This window comes from Callospermophilus lateralis, unplaced genomic scaffold (genome assembly GCF_048772815.1).
Source record: "Callospermophilus lateralis isolate mCalLat2 unplaced genomic scaffold, mCalLat2.hap1 Scaffold_488, whole genome shotgun sequence".
NCBI lineage: Eukaryota > Metazoa > Chordata > Mammalia > Rodentia > Sciuridae > Callospermophilus > Callospermophilus lateralis.
Window position 1 is genome coordinate 654,172 of NW_027514429.1, and position 5,726 is coordinate 659,897.

The following is a 5,726-nucleotide window of genomic DNA, read 5'->3' on the forward strand; positions in this document are numbered from 1 at the left end:
CATACCTTATATACAAAAAGAGATATGATAAATCAAGGTATATATGTGTATTAAGAATTGTAATGCCAAAGAAAAGAGAATATCTGTATAGTGGCATAATTTGGCATGAACCTACTTCATATACAGTGTTATGAAAAATTATGATGTAAATTGTAATAATGAGTGTAATGCATTACACTATTGTCATGTATGTAAAAAATAAATAGATTTTTTTAAATAAAATATATCCAATTCATGTTGAAAGTATTCAAAAACTCCTGATACTTTTTTCTTAAATCTCTTTATCTGACATATGTAGTTCCTTTTCAAGCTCAGTAAATAGAGAGCTTTGAAGGAAAAGGTATTGCAGCCTTCAACCTGTGACCTGTAGTTGCAAAATATATTCTAAAATTCATTTGTGGGGCAGTTTTTTTTTATTTTCTCTTTTAATTTTTTTACTGGTCTCTGAATTCAGGGTCTTAAATTCGTCTATGAAAGAATTCTTTACCACTGAGATACATTTCCAGCCTTTTTCATTATATAGTGAGTCAGAGTCCCCCTAAAATGCCCATGCTGATCTGAAACTTGCAACCCTCCTCCATCAGACTCCTAAGTAGCATGAATCACCACTGGAGTTCATTCACTGGTCTTTATTTTCTCGTAGAACTGGGAGTGTTTATTTTCATTCACTATAATTATATTCCCAGTCCTTAGAATATTGTCTGTAGTCAACACACATATACCCCCCCCCCCACACACACACACCACAAATATTTTTCAGTAAACATTTTGGAGGTAAGAATTCAAAATCTAAACCAGAAAAATAGGCAGGTGTAGGGGCACATGCTTGTACTCCTAATTATTTAGGATTCTGAGGCAGAAGAATTACAAATTCAAGCTCAATTTGACAAATTTAGCATGGCCCTAAACAACTTAACAACCCAATGTTTCAAGATAATAAATAAATAAATAAGGGTGGGGAATGTAGCTCATTGTTAAAGAACTCCTGCATTCAACTCTCAGTACCATAAATTAAAATATAATAAGAAAGAAAAAATGGAAGAAAGAAAGAAAAGAAAGATGTAGAAATAAAGTAGGTATTTTAAAATTTAAACAATAGTAGAAGAAAGAAAAACAAATTATTATAATTGTGAGGTTGTTGTTGTAGAGCAAAGTCTTATTTAATGAAATAATTATTTCAGTTAAAATGTCTCTTTGCAAAACTTAAGTCATGTGAACTTTCTTGCATCTGCCTCCACACCTCATCAAATTTTTTTACTCTACTTCATAACCCTAATCAGTATGATTTTATAAGTCCCTCCTACCATTTTCAGAAGAGGTAACCAACAGAGGCTATAGTCTTAGGTGAATCCCAATTATTTAAGGAGTGCACTTGTCTGCAAAATGCCTTTACCTTTGAGGTATATCTAAAGAGCAAACTAAATTCTCAGCTGCTGAGCTTTGGATAACTGAGAGTTACTACTCATGGTAATGCTGACAAATTTTCCAAAACTTCGACACCAGGGGTTTCCCATAGCTAACTCTGGTGACTTGGGAATTCACAGTAAATACTTTCAAGCTGTATTCGCTCCTAAAAATTCTTTAAATTTACTTTTCAACCTACTTGAGTTTTTGTCTAAGTAAAAACCTACTTATTTTTTCTTGGAGTAAATACATATATAATTACAGCAATTTTAATAAGTTATATGAGTAATTTTCATTCTCTTCCCTTGTGCTTTATTAGATTTTGCAGGTTTTAAATGAAATGTTTCTGCAGTTTTATCAATTTGGTAACCCATAAATTACTTATAATATTCAATATATTGAATGTATGCAATAATCTTTATGCATATAAATTTAAATTTTTTGGGGGGGTAGTGTGGGTACCAGGGAGTGAACTCAAAGGCACTCAACCACTAAGCCACATTTCCAGTCTTATTTTGTATTTTATTGCAGGTCTGACTAAGTTCCTTATTACCTCACTTCTACAGAGGCAGACTTTGATCTGAAGACCTTCTGCCTTAGCCCCCAGAGCATCTGGAATTATAGATGTGTTCCACCACCCTTGGTTTCAAATTATAATGTATAGTTTTGATAGTAAAACCTTTGATGTAAAAGTCCTACATGTTGTCTTTTTACAACCTTCATTTCCCAAAATAGTTGAAATGATTTCCATTACGTACTACCAAACTGCAGAAATTTCCAAGTGGAAAAATTAATCACTACAGAAAAATACTAGAAATTAACATAAATTTATCATACTTCATCAACTGCATCTCTAATCTAAAGTGAAGTTTCTCAACTCTAGTATAGAGAGGAATGCACTATTGTTACCATTGTTAATTTATGCTCTCCATCTCGCACTAATTTTTCTTTCTTTCTTTTTATTGTACTCAGGGCTAATCTACCATTGTATTACAACCCATTTTGAAACGATCTCACTAATGTTCCAAGGCTTGCCATAAACTTAGTTTCCTTGTGACTCAGTTTGTGACTCAGTCTCCCCAGGAGCTAGGATAGTAGGCATGCACCATTACACTGGGCTCTCCAGTTGATTTGGTTTAAAACAACAATAGATTAATTATTGCTGATTATTACTTCAGCATTCATACATAGTAAGGCACTCTGATGGTCAGAACTGATTATGGGGAAAATTATTTTCTGTAATGAAAAGTAATAGAAAAAAATCTTTTTTATTTTCTCCTCGGTCCTGGGGCTAAATCTCAAGACCTTACATGTGTTGGGCAAGTAAGTGCTCTACCACTGATTACATCCCCAGTAATTCATTTTTTTTATTGGTACTGGGTATTGGACAGAGTGTTTTTCTAAACTGAGTTGCATAATCAACCGTTTCTTAGTTTTTATTCTGAGCCATTATCTCAATAAATTGTTACAGTTGGCCTCATATCTTTAATCAATTTGCCTCAGCTTCTCAAGTAGTTGAATGAGAGGTGTACATCAATGCACCCAGCTTACATTTTATTTTTTGAAAGAAATTGTTTAATTAATGTTGCAGGTATAAATTCAACTATATGAAGTTTCATGAGTTCGAAGCTGAACCCAACAGTGATTAAATCAAGCCATCTTCAAATGAATTAAACTCAGTGTTAATTGTCTTTACAGAAGCACAACCATGATTTGAGAGGCATAGAGCATAGACATTTGGCATAAAGACTGTCTCTATGTTTATTACAGTTATGGAGTCACAGAGACAAAATGAGAGATAGAAATATTTTAGATGAGCACTCAGAGTGATCAGCTAATGTAGGTAAGTCTGGAATCATCCTAAACATTCTTCTTTGTCCAAATATTGAACTTTTCCAAGTGATTGAGAAAAATTCTTTTTAAAAAATAAAGATCATGCTCATCTCATTTTGTTCATTTGTGTCAGAACAAACTCAGACTCTCCATCTTTTCTATATTTGAAGTTAATAAAAAATTTTGGCACAACTCAACTGAATAAGCATGGCTGTCCAAAACTCTTTTATATTTTTTATTCCCTCATCAAGACAGAAGGATAAGTCTCTTTTATTTTTCCTTTTCCTCTTACCCACTTCCCCTATATTTTCAATTTCAGAAATATGGTTTCAAAGGCCTTGCAAGACTTCCAGTGTGCATTTACATGTTCCATTTGCATGAATTACTTCTTATAACATGTAACCATAGACTGTGGGAATACTTTTTGCCAACCCTGCCTTTGCCTTTGCTGGGAGGAAGCCCAAACACCAATGTGCTGCCCTGAGGGTAGAGAAATAGCAGAGAAAGTAGACTTCAGGACCAACATTGTCCTCAAGAAGCTGGCTTTCCTTGCCAGATAGGCCAGACCTCACTCTGAGAGCAATCTGGGAATCAGCCCTGCAGGACACATGTGGACAAAAATGGGCTCTTCTGTGAGGTTGACAAGAGCTTGCTCTGTGCATCCTGCTCTGAATCACCCGAACATGCATTTCACAGCTATAGCCCAGTGTCATGCATGGCTGAGGAGTACAGGGTGAGTGATGGTCATGAAAAAACTTGGAAGCTGAAGCATCCAAATATGAGAGAAAGATGAGGACATATGATAGTGGGGCAGATGATCATGCAGATGGAGGAATTGTTTTTTCAGTATAAATTTCCCATTTTAACACTATGATCATAACTAAGTTGAATGCTCATTAAATAAAGTTCCCTAGAACATTGTCCATATAACATAACATGGTGGCCATGCCAATAATCCTAGTTATTCAGCATAGAATGAGAGGAGAATGCCACACCACTCTGGGCAACATAAAAAGACATTAACCTTTTTCTGTTTGTGTGTTTAAGGGGCTTGGTATACTCCTACTGGTAAATATTTGTCTACCATATATTCAACCTTGGGTTCAATTTCCAGTACTGAATATAAAAATAAACATAGTGTTAAAATATGCAGAATTGGGTCAGCAGTAGTTCAGATGGGGAGCATTAGGAACATGGGCTACTTATATTGCAAGTTGAACCCTTTCATAGTGAGGTTATGTAACAACTACATTCTCAGGAAATTAACTGAATTATCTAGGATTCCTTCAAGATGATGATAATGATGATGATGATGATGATGATGATGATGATGATGATGATGATGATGATTTGCGTCTGATGATATCCCAAATAACAAAATTAATTTATACTAATTTGTAAAAATCTGACTTTCTTTTAACTCAAATTGCTCTTCTCAAAAACACTGTTTTTTTTTTTTTTAATACACAAAGGATGAAATCTACAAGCCTGTCTTCCCTAACACTAAAGACCATGATTTTATTGCGGAAAAACATTTTAAAGGAAATGGATCAATTATGGAAAATGAGTCAAGAGATGCAAGATAATCTAAATGAGAAGAAATGCAAAACTCATTTCTTCCTGGTAAATATAAAAATATTTTCTATTTCTAAATGCAGACTAAAATGATGCTGTCAGCTCATTTGAGTTATCATTGAAGGATAGCATTTTCTTCTCAGAAGAAACACGCATTCTGGTAATATTACAAATTGACAGGTGATCACAAGGTAATGTGAAAAATACTACTAATATATGGGGTGAGTGATTTATGACTGCTATTCCTTGTCCAACTATGCAGGTTTGGATAAATCTGCTCAGACACCGAGTATAAGAGAGTACTGAACTTCTTAGTTTGAAAGAGAGGAGAAATATAGATTTTTAACTATGGCAAAGATGAGTTTTTTTTAATGTAAAATACAGTGTTATATAATTACGTAAAAATCGTCAGAAGAATCAAACAAAGGAATAAAAGAAAAGAAAGAAGAGTCATATAAAAGAGGTAAAATAATTCAGATAAAATAATGCATTAAGAACCCCAAAGAGACATCATAATGAGATAGCCTGAGATTACTCAGAGTCTTGATTTAAACAGAAAAGAGGCAAGAAACTGAGAAGGAAATTATTAGAAAATTCCATTGAGGTAAAACGTAAAATGCTGACCTGAATTGGCAACCACAACTGCTATCTCAACTCTCAAATAGAGTAATCAGCAAACTGAGAAGAAAAGTGGTTCAGGCTCAGCAGATTTAGAGGCTCAGTACTGCATGGAGCATCATACTTCAGACACTGTCCACCTGTGATGGATGATTAATTGGTGTATGTGTATATTTTCAAGAACTTAATACTCTATATAAATTCTTCTAAAATGTGCCTTTTTGACCATTTAAGTGTGTCATGGAGCATAGAAACATTGATATTTGTGTTAAAACTTTTCAAATTTTACTTTAAAA